We start from the raw sequence: 14749 nt of genomic DNA on the forward strand, positions 1-14749 counted from the left end.
ATCGAGAATTAACGTGTCAGTTAATCGTCGAAATACGCAGTAGCCGGCCATCGACGGCATCACGAGACGCGTTACTACAATTTTGCCGATATTTATGAACAGTACGCTGTTCGTTGGCACCGCGAAACCAACGCTTTAACGAAGCCGAATGGCCGATCTGCGTCATGCAAATGAACGCGGACTAACGTGTAGCGAGATAATGACTATAATAAACGTCGATTCAATCGTGATAAATCTCTGATTGAAGGAGTGGCAATTTGTCCGGAGAGGTTCTCGGCGCTTGAAAATATTCGCCGCGCGATCGATATCAATTCGGTTAGATTCTCGTTAATTTGTTAAATGTTTCGTGCATCCAAGGGAAAACCTTTAGAAATGTCTTTACCCGTGCCTGTTGTCGTGCAAAGCGTGATACGTTATATAATTATTATAGGTTTCGCGAACGCGTAGGATAATATACGAAGGCGTCCCTACTAAGTAAGTAGGCGTAATTGACCGATAAATAATTTGGATTCGCGCAAACTAGTAAATGTGAGCAGACATTCCTGTTATTATTTCTTTTCGATAGCGTTCAATATTATCTAGGAACAAGATGACCAGTGCATCGATCTGCTGCTTTGTTTTCTTAAAATTTCTTAAAATTTTCTTTCTTTAAATTTTATGTTAACGCAAACCTTTGACATTGGGTTTCTTTCAAGTTTCTACTTACCAAGAAAAATGATAATAACGAACCTGTTAAATCAACGAGAGAAAAAACGACAATCTTTATATAGGAAAAATAATAAAAATCATAGTAAAGACACAAAGTTCGTATAAAGGAATCTCTTAATCAAATTTTTCCCAAAAATAATGATTGCCTTTATCTCCAGTTCTAGTTATACCTTATCTACCACGAGTGTCCGTAGTTGTACGATTCTTGACTATCGCACGTTTTCAAAATTGTGGAAACGTCGTGCGAACGTTTTGGTACCGACGTTCAGCATCGCATAACGTTCGGCAATAATATTATTGTCGTTTAAACAAGGCATACGCAGGTAAGGACACGTTAAATCGATGTTCGCTAATTGCAGTAATCGATGAATGCGAGTACTTGTTCGTAATAAGTATTCATCAAACTGTCATAAATCGTTGATCTGACGTTGCCCCATGTTATCAAGGAATGCTGTTCGGACATTGGGAATAATTGCACCGGATCCGTAACTATGGTGAGCTTTTTGCGCCTATTTCCCTTTGCGAACGCTCGTTTAAAAGTGTAACATTGCCACTGGATTTTTCTTCGATCGAATACTTAAGTGCTGGCGCAAAGAAACGGCGGCAGATACGAGTCTACTTAACATATCATTTTTCTATTTTTTCATTGTTTCTGCCGCTTGTTCACCCCGCCACGTCTCTTTCTCTATATTATAGAACGTTATTTATTGGAGAAACGGAACAACGGAAAATTGCAACTCGTCGGCAATCGGTAATACGTTCTCGATTAAACACAAATGATAGTTCAAATCATTTCCTTTTCGTCCTTTTTGTCTGGCTGGATAGCACGATAAAGTCCGTATTCTTCTCGGATACTCGTTGTTACGGGCCTTGAATTACCCGCGGTATATTACTTAAGTAGCATCGAGAGCGCGTATGCTATGATTTATGTTCGAAAACCATCTTGCTTTGATTCGCGAAAAATAAGAGAAAAGAATCGATTACGCGGCTCTCTGATATTACCGCAGCTAAGCTGCCGCTGATTGCCTTTTAAACAACCTCGAATGCTATGCTGCGCACTCTTTTCTAAACGGAAGCGGATTAATCCGGGAAGGTTAAAGCGCTGTTAATCTGCTTTTTCACATTTTTCTACGCGTAAACTTTGTAGACAAAAGTAAGGCGCACGATACACTGGTTAAAGTTGCCGTAATTGTGTCGCGTGACGAACGATAATTACTTTTCTGACATAAGGAATAATTCGGCGATGTGCTGCAACACTATTGTTATTGAATATATCGATTCAAATATACGTACGTACTTATGTAACTGTATATCTATGTACACTATGCTATATTACGAATGACATTATCACCAGTTGTACTATAGTACGAATACGTTTGTCTCTCGTTATATAAAAGCAGAAAGAGAAAGAAATTTCTTAAAACGGGAAAGTTATTCGCAAACTATAGGTTAAAGCGTTCTAGAATCTTTTAACGAGATCTAATTTGAGGTCTCCGATAAAAAGAAGAAAAAGTAATGGCAACAGGCTGTCGAAACTTAATTTAGGTCTCGACAATGTACGCGGTTAAGTCATGCGTAGAGACGTAACTCGACGGGATGATCGTCGATGAGCATGCGTATTCGCCTTTAATATTCTTCGATCGAGCCGCGATAAATTCTCGATCGGAGTAGGCCGCACGCGATCGGTACGAGCTCGCTGCGCCGGTGCTCAATCAGAGTGAGTTGAGACTAATTTAGAAACTGCGATGTATAACGATCGTGCCCGAAGGCGTCGCAAATTCGGCGCGGAGCGGCCCCGGCCCGCGCACCTACGACTCACGAGTGTATCTCCAAATGCATCTACCTTACCTGCGCCGCGCCGGCTCGCCCGCCAATTTAACTCTGCATCAATTTGTCATTTAACTTATTGACCGCCGCGCCAGTTCGCCTCCTCCATCCTCCATCCTCCCTTTTCCCTCCTGCCTCCTCCAGTGCTGCATCTAAGATCGGTATTTAAATGGATAAACAGCAGTATTTCGTCTGTAACGATCTACATCGCCGTATATTATACCGCAATATTATAACATACGGTGACGTGAAGGAGTTTTCGGGGCGGGTAGAACTTTCGTAGCGGTTATTTTGCTCGAGAGGATAGCTGAAATAGATTTTGTACGATAGGATGGCATTAAAGGGTGGAACCGATAGAAGATACTAGGGCGATTAGCAAATAGTAACTTTATTGATTTGCTGGATGATATATGCGTTCGAATCGAAGTATTTTTAAGAATACTTGCTAACACATCGATGCAGACGAAACAACGAATCGAAATTTAAAGAAAGAAACAGAAAAAAATACAATTTGCAGTATCGTAATACGCGTAATATCGTTGTTGTTATTTTCTGCACGACACTGAGGCATCGATGCGAACGTATAATTATGTAATTAAACAACGATGGAGACAGGTAAACGAACGATAAAAACTGGCAGAATTTCTCAACGCTACGCAATAAATATCGTAGCGATATGAGAGGCATGGATTGAAAACGAGGCTTATCGTGGATTATACTTAATGTCACGAAAATATAATGTTTTTACGAAATTATACCAAATTGATCGCCATGTTAATCATTATCGATCAATAACGATCGAAAGAATTGATCGTGATACGATTAGTCGTCTCGACTTAAATCACTGCGATTAAACACCGAACATTGTCCATCTAGACAGATAAAATATTACAAATTCAGGTTTGTCTACTAAATGCTAAATGACATGGCTTTATGAATGGTATACTGTTAAGTTAGATAACAGTATGACATTTGCATTGAAAATATAAAGAATTTATAACAGCGATTATGGTATTATTAAAATTATGTGTATAAACACAGCGAACAGAAATTAATGCCGACGTCCACGATTCCCAGTCAATACACTGTTCTATTAAACGAATTAACGCGACCGCTATAAATCAAGATATACGTCTGTAAAGCACTATTCGCCATCGTGGTATAATAAATTATATTAATTCATACCGATTCACCAAGTTGATAGCGTTCATAGTTCAGCCGTATAATGCGTTCTTCGAATTGAGATTTATATTCGGATTCTGTGTGCTAGATACGAATAACCGGTACTACTGAAAAATTTGCATAATTACATAGAATCTAATCATTTACATAGAAAAATTCCGATAGCTTTATATTATTCCGTTCGTTCATATAATGCTTTATTAAGGAAGTTATAAGGGTAAATAATTAGAAGTATATTCTTCGCGTCGATACGTATATCATCGCTGAATCATAAATATCGAATAGCGATAGAAATTATAGAAATTATAGTATTATATCTTCGTGGTAAATTTTAATTAATTATACCTTTAAAGTAAAACTTCTATAACCCCGATATTAGTAGAGTATCTTCATCATTAGGCTAGAAATTTGTATACGTTTATGAGAAATTTGAGGATACAAAAATTCCCAGAATACGTCTACCACTCGTCGTAATATTCAGTAGGTGGATCGAATCTTTGATCAAGTTCTGTCTCTTTGATTATCTACGATCGTCCAAAAGATCGTAGTCTACTCGTTGATGATATCTATTGGTAACGTTAGGATTTTTTCTTAGAATCGTACTTTCTCGATCGCTCGAACGTCGTCGGAATCGCTCGTCGATCGGAATGCGATTCGGATCGCTCGGATCAAACATCGAAGTCGAACGAAGATCGCTAGCATATTCGACTCAACGAGCGATAAATAACAAGCGATGAGAAGAGCAAGAACAAGAAAAAGAAAGGCAAGATAGCCCGTAACGAGGACGCAACACATCCAGCGAAACTGAGCCGATCGATTATGAGGTGTCCTTGTAGTTCACAATCAGTGGCGCTAGACCGGTACGGTGCGGCGGTGCGGCACGTTAGGGGCGCGTTCTTTTAATGATGTATTAGCGCCGTGTTTTGACACGAAAGAAGCGGCAACTGGTCGAGGTCGCATTCTTCTCCTTCTTTTTCCTTTGTCCTTCCGTCCGGCTTTGAAACCACGCGCGGCCTCTTGTCTTCTGGCTCCCACCGTCGTGTCAGCCCATAGAAACATTTCAGTGAACCACTTAACGCCCTGAAACCCTTAACCTTCGATTAATCAATCTCGACGAAGACCGTTCAGCTGAGATTTTCTGGCTGTTTAAGCGGCCACCAGTTCTTCATCCTGGCATGAATCTTAATTTCAGTGAGTTCGACGTGGCAACTTTGAAGAATTACTTCATTACGCGCGTCATTAACCGCGATTGTGATATCTCGAGCTCGCGATGAAATTTTGAATTTTCCTTCACCCATATATTATACGCAATACGTCATTTTAAAGATATTTTGCATCTACAGAAAGCATACGTTCTTAGGGAATTTTCAATTTTAGTCAAAAGTTTATTGTACGCGTTAAAGCGTTTAATTCTTTCGACGTTCCTTTACCGTTTATCTTACTTGAACGATACGACAAGGTACAGGGCATTGATAACGATAAGCGAAAGCTCTATCCGGATTACTTTGCATGGATTAATTTGCTTGGATTTAACTTAGGGTAAATGAGATAGAATTCAAAACCCGATTTATTTAGAAAAGGGAGTCTATTTCAAGATACACAGTAAAGTATAACTTTAGCTATCTACGGTTCTTGAATATCAAAGTAACTGTAAGTAATACGTATTTTAGCAGGCACGAATAATAGATAATTACTTGAAAACGATAATCTACGCTAAATTAAATAGTATTAGTTACCATGAAACATTCGGGGAATTATAATATAGAAAGTAGATCGATGAATTTCCTTCGCGACCAGCCCAATTATGTATTTTTTTTTCTTGAAATCAAGATAACAAACGACCAATCTTTTAAAACAAGCAACTCTTTATTTCGCAAGTAGCAATAACTCTGCTGAAAGCTGTAAGTGTAACATCGTTACCCATCGCATCGGGTCGGTAGATTTCCAGCTTAGCTCGTAAAGTAGATCCAAATTCCGTGGCTTCATTAGACACGAGCTGCACAGGTACGTGTAGACTTACGATCTCCGATCCGAGAAATCGGCGTACACGTTTCTTATCTTTGAGCAGCATCGATAGTTCGATGCTGAAAATCAGACCGTGTGTATCTTGTAAAGGTAAAGGAAGGCGTCCTACGGTTTTCAGGCCCGGTCCCCAAAATACCCCGTGATAGAGTTTACGGGTTTCTCGAAGCACACCTAGAGAGCTTGGCAGGGACAATAAACACACAGGGGCATTTACAATGAAAGAGGTCGGATGTGAGGATTTTATTTTCTCCTTTTTCCCTCTCGTCCCTCTCCTCCTCTTCTCCTCTTTTCCTGAAGCCTAAAACTAATACGCCCTCACAGGGATGGGCTTGCCCTCGAACTCGCTATCTTCGCGCGCATTAATCATGCTGAAAGGGTTGCCACGAGAATTGTCCTCCCTCCACGAGGTATTGCCGCGTCCTGCTCGGTTCCAAAACTACGGCTAGCCGGGAACTTGAAACTTCGTTCGTGAATTCTTCCTGCTTTTTCTCGTCACGTCTTTACCGCCAACTGTGTACCGAGCAAGTTGCAATAACGTTTTTGTCTGCCGGGTATGCCAGGCCGGGCGTTTTACAATTAGAAAGCACCGTGAAAGAATTTAAAAAGAAATAGTAAAAGAGAAACGCAGGTAAAGCTCGTAGATCGTAACTTTCCTACGTATATTCTATCTCGTGAAAGTATTCGAACATTCGTAGACATCGCCTGCGAATTTTTTACCTGTATTACACAAAATATTTTGAAATTTCGTTAAAATTTTTACGAATTTCCACCGCTACGATTATATTGGTAATATTTGGAACAAATACATACGCAGAAATTACAAGATATTCGGTACATGAGTATTTCGCAGAGACCACAAAATTATTTAAACGGTCGATTATCGATTGTATTAATTAGATCGTTGAAAATTGATAAAAAACCAAATATTTAACTACAAATATAACAAAAGATTGTTTAAACGAATATCGATACTGGTTGAAACAGCAATCGAGAGACCAGGTGAATATAGAAATATACGACTATTAAAAATCGACTCGCTTATTATTGCAATATTAAAAATATCAATTCTTTACAGCTTAAGATTTCCAATTAGATAGTAAGGTTTTAGATTAGATGTAACTTCTCGCAAAAAGTTCGTGCTAAAGTTTACGAATGAGGATGTAGATCGATGGAAGACTTGAAATTATGTTAATTTCATCGATGTCGTGAAAATTCATTATTTTACTAATTGGAGCCTATTGTTGAGATCTCCAGATACTTTGTCAATCGTGGATAGTCGTTAAGTGAACTCGTCAGAGAAATTGCTTTTGCTTGTCTTGTTCTTCGTTCCAACCGATCAAGAGAATGGGCTTGTTCCTGAACGCGCTATCTTTGCATACATTAATCACGAGAAAAGGGTTGGCAAGGGAATTGTTCTCTCGCCTGGATCGCGTCAGTCGGCTCTTTTGCTCGCCACCATTTTTTCCTACTCCGAAACTCTATACCCGTCTCAGAATTCCAAATTGAACTGCATTAGAAGTGTTCCGCGTGACGTTTCTAGATTTCCAGATAATGAGATTCCAGAATTCGTAAGATCTTATCTATCTCCGTTTTATCTGAAACATCTGCTCCGAAATAGTTTCTTTTCAAATTGAAAAATAATATCGACTATATATCGATCAATTTTTTTTATAAAATAATTGTCGGAGATGATTATTTCGTCTGGATTTAAAAATGGACATCGAGCAAGCTAAAAAAATTTTAAATAATACATAATTCGGTCAAGACATATTTTCTTATACTTTGATCTTTTCTTAGTGTTCGGGCAATTGATTCAGTTTGAAATCCTTCGCAGAAAAATGATTTTACTTGATCTAGCCATAACCGATGAGTTCCATAAAACTTCGAATTACGATTTCTTTCTAGCAAATCTAATCGACGAATTCTACTCTGTCAAGAGTTACCTATATCAATCGATTACTTATATTAACTTATATTAGAATGGTAAAAAGATCTCTGAGAAATTTAAAGATACAAGAATGTGTAAAACGAACAAAGGAAAATTTCCATGAGATTTACAGGGTAAAACATATCTCTACTTTTTGCTAGGTCCTTCGTCCGTACATACTTGTAAGAAAATTCATTTGCATAGACATCTGCACTTTAATTATAATCCTACTTCAGTAATGGGATAAGAAGGCTCGATTCGCAAATGCAAACGCGTTCGCTTTGCAATTATGAATTCAGAATCATAATTTTTACCAGGCTTATCACGATTTAATCTGATCGGCCGGGTAGACGTTAGCAATTCAGATGGACGAACGTTTCCTGTTTGCATTGTTTGACCGTTTACGACGTACGGGAAAAGTTGTGATCTCTGAACAACGTGCTATAAAGGTGTTTCATTGTGCGTCCTACGTGTTTTACGTCGCGATGCTGTTTACACGATCATCCGTGGACAACGTTATTGAATAGAGGCGAGGCATCGTAAAAGGTAGGTTGTCGCGCGCCGCGTCGGTTTCTTTTAGTGAAACCCTCGAAAGAGGGTGGCCTCGTGGTCCACAAAAGGGTTCGTGTCTCCGAGAACCTCGAGGCCCCAGCACGATCCGAAAACGCCACACAGGTCGTGACTCGAAATCAGATATTGTTCAGACCTCGACTTCCTTTATGGCATATGATGGATGAAACTAATCGGTCAACCAGGTGACTATATACACCCTGCAGTTGCACTTGACTTACCATGACCACGGGTGGTTCGGTTTCCCGTGTGCTTTCGGGATCCGACCGCTTTCCCGGCATCGAATGGACGAAATATGATGCTCGTTCGCGTTTCATCTGGAATGTTTCCCTCTGAAAGGAGTGAATTTAATTGGTTTTAATCTATGGTATTTTTGAGGGTGGAAAGCGGCCGGATATGGGAATCGAGGTTCGTTTGATTTGTGTAACTTTCTTTCTTTTTAATCTCTCTGATAATTAACGGATACTATTTAATAAGTACGAGACATTAATTTCATAATTACGGGACAGTTTGGACAGATATTTATGTATTATACGCATCTAGGTATTTTTAGATATCTCTTCGTTTAATTTAAGATAACCGCGAGATATTCTCTGATAATAATTACCGAACGTCTTCTAAAAAGTAACATCGGTGCGATGAAACGATATCGCGCAACAAAAATACTTGGTTAGAAAATTAAGTAAAAGGTTTGTTAAAATTGCCTGGATAAACGTACTAACTTAATACCATAATTTCGGGAATAATTCGATTTGATAATTTCGCAAACAATACCGCTAATTAACTTTCATAAAAAAATAAATACTAAAAAAAGACTAACGCTATACCTTACGAGAAACTCGTTACAATCCGCAAAAACGAATCGTTATAAATCTGTAAAATTTGTATACAGAACCACAGATTGAGCGCTTCAAGACTCCAGTAGGTCGTATCAAAGAAAATTATCGTACGATTATCACGTTGAAATCGTGTTATTCATATCGGAAGAACGCTTTCGTGACGATAATATTACAAAGTTTTAGGAACGTCTAACTGTTCTATCGGATGAAATCTGGAAAAGGAAAGAAAAATACACGTATCGGATATTCGAAAAAAATTTCGATATTCGAGGAATCCGTGGCTGGAGCGTTTGGTATTCGAACGGTGTTTCCTAAGCTTTGGGACCCTGTATCGCGCTAGGTAATCGTAGCATACTGAATTGCCGGCTTATAATGACCATAATTAAAGCACAATAACCGTGAAATCATGTAAAGCGATCGATGCGTGTTGTGAACTGTTAATGGCTTTATTGGGAAATGGGAAGTAAGCGCGTGAAAGAGAATTCCGAGGGAGGTAAATTACACAGGCAAGTCGCCGATAATTATATAACTTTCATAAACGAGTCGCAATGTATCTAGTGTGGCCCAAGTATTGAATAAGGATTCCTTCGAAGCTACAAACGCCTCGTCGTTTCTCGCCACATCGATTTTCTCTCGAGGCAACGATTACACGAACGTTTCGAATACGAGCCTTCTCCTTTCTCTTTTCTTTTTGCTGCACACGCATATTCTAATATTATTATCTCTCGTTATCTCAATTTCGAGCGTATTTGTTTGCATTCGACCGCTCCCAGGTTGCAACTGACCGGTGCAACGCTCTTTGCGAAGTACGTTTGTTAGGTTTTAAGGGAATCCATGTTATACTTGTACGCATTAATGATGTTCAGCCTTATTATGTTATACACGTTTTGCCGCGATGTTTCAATTTCTCTTTAACGTTTCTGCCGTCTTACGCGGCTATCAATGTTACGAAGATACCACTATATTTTATATTATAGTAGATACTTTGTGCCAGAATATTACGTAGAATGTCTACAGACGCGATAAAGAAGTTAGATTAAGCCTAGTATTGCGTCAGATATTATGTGTAATAGATTACGTGTTTCTTCGTAAACGAATAATTTCTAATAAAACTGTGACAGCTTTCGTTACATAATTTTCTACGTATGCCATTTTCGTTTATTATCAAAGTTGTTTATGATATAAGAATATCAAGATGAAAATATCGTATCAGTGGCATAGACGGTAATTTGGATAATTGTAACTTTGTATATTGTTAAGCTTGTTAAATTGATAAGCTATGGTACCAAAATAGAAAATAGAATAGAGAGAAGTAAGTTGCTCCGTAATTATATGTATATGTAACAAGAAAACTGTATTAATTATAGCCCTGTATGCATTATTCCCATATATCTGATAGATGGTACCATATTTAGAGAAAAAACTGTGCATAATTGCATAGTAAGGAAATACTAGTATGGAAATTAATTGTAGCCGTTGTACACTCTATTCTCGCTAATTTGATAAGATGCATTTTGTATGGCAAAGTAGTGCCGTAATTACACGAAACGGAAACTTTATTAATTACAAGCCTATATTGCCTAATCTCTCAAAGTTATAATAATAGGCTACAGAAAGAATAACGTGTTTAATCATACAGAACTGGCTTAATTGTAGCCTCTAATCTCGCTGATCTGACAGGATACGGCTCGTATGGTAAAGAGGAGATCACGCGTTGTGTCATCAAACGATTACCTTATTATTATTTGTGGCCTTTGCATACTATAAATAAAATACAACGCGAGGCTAGGATCTTGTTAATCGCATTTTCGCGCAGTTCGATTTTTCTCGTGGAAGAAAACACGTTAATGACAACTCTTTGGTAACTCGATCTCGCTAATCTGACAGGAAACAACTTTTATAGCAAACGATTTCATACAATTATCTGGAAGAAGAAGGTTGTTAACCACCTCTGCTGCACTATAATTCTTCTAATCAGCAAACTTACTCTTCCTATTAATTATACGCGTCTCTTTAATAGTACAATCTCGCGAATTTGATACATTCTAACAGCATACGGAAATGTTCTTGCAAAAATAACAATAAAACCACCGTCTTTGTACAACCTAATCTTGTTTATCCGACAGGATGTATCTTGAATATTAAAAATAACATCCTCTGTAATCCCATACATAGAAAGAGGACTATCCACGTCTTTACACCCGTCTCATACGTTTACCCTCGTCGATTTAGCGAAAGCGTACACCCTACGAATGGAAGGAGACGATAGCTACGCGACTAGCTGGGAAAAGGCGAGCCTATTAATCGCATCTTTCGCGTAGCCTACTCTCGCTGGTCTGATAGGGTGCATTCCTTGAAGTAACAAAGAGAAGATCGCGCATAACGACGCAGGAAAAAAAAAAAAGAAAAGACCGGGACGCCTCGTTAATTGCAACTTTTGCATAGGCTAGTCCCTCGAATCTGATAGGATAGGATACACTGTGTATAGTATAATAAAGAGGGGTCGTACGTAGGCATATAAAAAGGGAACGTCCGAAATACGCGAAGAGCAGCCCACGGGCTGAAATTATGCTTCGATTATTCGTGTCTGCCAGTGGATGAAGGAGAAGGAGCGCAGGTGGGAGGCATAGCCCGGCTAAGCAGCTTCGCACAAGTCACCCACCCTCTTTGCACGTGATCCATGCCGCTCTTCTCTCGCTCTTAGCTTTCTCTTATTTTACCTTCCTTCTTTTTTACCTCCTCTGTTCTTTTGTTCGTTTTTCTCGTACCTTTATCCTTATTCTCTGGCGGTCCTCTCTCCTGTAAGCCGCACGACGACGGCGCGGCGTCGTGTCTTCGGTCGAAAATCAGGGATGCGATAAGCAAACACTCTCCAACACCGCTCTATTATTAAACTATAAAATTTGACGGTCCCAATGGCGCAGAACCGTTCGATCGGTCGCGGTTCGAGTTTCGACGATCGATCGACACGATCCATCGCGTTCAACGCTTGATTGAGACGTTTTGCAGCGTTCGACGAACGAAGAATATTCGATAGATCTCCGTGGATGAAGTTGTAACGATCCAGGCGAAGCTAAATCCTGGGGGCAGCGATTTGAATTAGAACATGCCTCGAGATAGGAAGACCGGTTTAATGGCTGCGTTTAATAATTATTTCGTGTAAATATATTTAGGCTAATTACGTCGTATTTATACAAGTGTATATAAATTTTCACATATTGCGGATACATGTTTGTAGATATATTTCTTTGATTAGAGTTTAGAAAATTCTAATGTTCCAGATATCGTAATTTATAGGATGATTGAACTTTCTCTGTGTTTCTAAACGATAACAAAATAAGGGAAATTTATTTCCTGTAAGTAAAACGTACGGTGTATTCAAAATAATCGTATCGTTGGATCTTTGTTAAAAATACTCGTAATATTTAACAAGATTTCGTTATAAGAAAGGTTGAGAACACGTTCGCAGCCCGATTCCAAGCAGCACAGTGTTAATGCGAGGTCCGAAGCTAACGACGCATAAAAATTAAAAATTGCGCGCGATTAAGTATAACAAATGCCACGCCATTGGTCTGTCTGTTCTTCGTAGCTCATTCTTTTGCCGGCGTAGCCTGGTCACGCCCTTGTTCAAACGTCGCGTTGGTGCCCCTAAGATGATTATAACATCATCCTGCCGAAAATCTACGTTATATACGTTGCACCACACAGACCAGTGATCCACTTCGATTCAATGACCACGAAATCTATAAAACGATTACCTATCGAACCTGCCTGAGATATCGATCTAAAGCAAAGAATCGACTCTTGCTCTTCAACGTTTTTTTAATTTTAAATTCGACTAGGATAAATACCGGTAGCATCGTGTGTGTCGTACACGTGTAAAACATTTTGAAACTTCATCGGCTCCGTAACCAGGCACTGCTGTATCGATATTTGAAACGAACTTAAAAATGTACAGGGTGATAAGAAATTATATGTCACGATTCTACATTGCTAGATTTTACGTTCTCGGTTCGATGGGAAACTTCAGCTTGGATTTCGAGGTAACGTGTTTTTCTTTGCATCGTGTTCCTTCCATCGATCACGACGATCGGAATCGTGAAAAGAAGCACGAGTCGTAACTCGATCGTTCTTCTGAGAAATCATGTCAAAGTTCAATCGGTTTCTACGTTGACGTTATTTAGAATACGTTTAGAATTTGTTTACGATATTATTCGCAATATGTTCACATATCGCAGTCGGACAGAAGGTACATAGCACGATAGTAACCATGAAACGGGAAATTGTTTCTCAGCACGTGAAATGACTTGCTCCAAATAGAAGGAAACATCTAACTTCGCAATTTTACATTATTACAAAACTAGTTAGGGTCAAAGTTGGCGCCGTATAATATCGCATAAAAGCATAATATAATCGTATACCTTTGTTGCGAGTATACAATAGACAAGAAGGACAGAAACAAATTTCATGTTTTTCTACTTACACGATCCCTCGAAAGCGTTATTGGCCGATCGTGAAGGAAGCAGATTCGAATGTTAAATATTTCCTCAATGGTAATCTACCTGGCTTGATACCGTAATAAAAGATCTCGTAAAGTATATGACGTTCGTCGTAAGTGCAGAGACGGGACTGCGATAGAACGGGACGCAAGTAAACTCTGGCAAACATTGCGTGTATATAGAACGGAAAAACGGTTGTAGTCGGTTTAGAATTTTCATTGCTACCACTGGTAAATTACGATTTGCCAAGTTTATGGCCGAGAGACTATCATCGACTGGTTGGTTGGTTGGTAACACCGGATCGATGTCGAGCTTTCGTTGAAAATCGGCATAGGACGCCAACAATAAATTTCAAAAGTAGAAAACTTGGCCTGTTGTAAAAGAGGATCGTGGTAAGTTTTATTTTACATCGACTAAATAAACAGATAACATTATCTGCCTTCTCCGTATGAAATTATCGCGTTGCCTATAATGACACTTGCCGATGCAATTGCCGAAAGGATCGATAAGTTTTTGCACGTAGAATCCTCTCGCGCCCCGTTAATCGATTAATTTATATATTTTTTATTTCTCGTATTGTATCACACAAAGGATAAATTTATAATTTACAAACAATATACGTAATTATTATAGTACTTCCTTTAATACAATATATTTTATCAGCAAATACCAAGAGCCCGGCTAGCTCAGTCGGTAGAGCATGAGACTCTTAATCTCAGGGTCGTGGGTTCGAGCCCCACGTTGGGCGATAAAATATTTTTTGCCTCTTAATTCTAATCGTCACTATTCTTTTTCTGCATATATATTTTTAATTAACAAAGATACGTCGGATATCGACTAAAGTATAGAAGATAATTCCGTCTACTAACGTGACGTAGACGTAAAGCGTTACAGTGTTTCCACATTTTTATTTTACATGCGATATTATATATTCAATCAGTGTTAACGAAAAAATCACGTTGAAAATTCGAAAGAAACCTCGATATCGTTACATTTCTAAATCGCGTTAATTGTAAGTATCGTGTTTTAAAAAGAGACCATTCTGTTTGCTTTCTATACGAAACATCTAGTTTTTGTTCAAAAATAGCCTCATTTCTATTTCAGCTTATACTTTTCCGTTTAATCTAACGCAGGATACGTAGGCATTCTTGGAGCTACCGAAGCTAAAAATA

The 14749-nt window shown here is 38.7% G+C and overlaps 1 long non-coding RNA gene and 1 other non-coding gene across 2 annotated transcripts in view; both read left to right on the top strand.

Annotated features, from left to right (window-relative positions):
- The window catches only part of LOC117242774, a 68066-nt gene that overhangs the window by 46002 nt on the left and 7315 nt on the right, over positions 1-14749 (top strand). The window lies entirely within an intron of this gene.
- On the top strand, positions 14253-14325 carry Trnak-cuu. The gene has a single exon. It is a non-coding gene; the product is annotated as a tRNA-Lys (tRNA).

The sequence above is a fragment of the Bombus vosnesenskii genome, unplaced genomic scaffold, assembly GCF_011952255.1.
Source record: "Bombus vosnesenskii isolate JDL3184/JDL3185 unplaced genomic scaffold, Bvos_JDL3184-5_v1.1 scf7180000016279, whole genome shotgun sequence".
NCBI lineage: Eukaryota > Metazoa > Arthropoda > Insecta > Hymenoptera > Apidae > Bombus > Bombus vosnesenskii.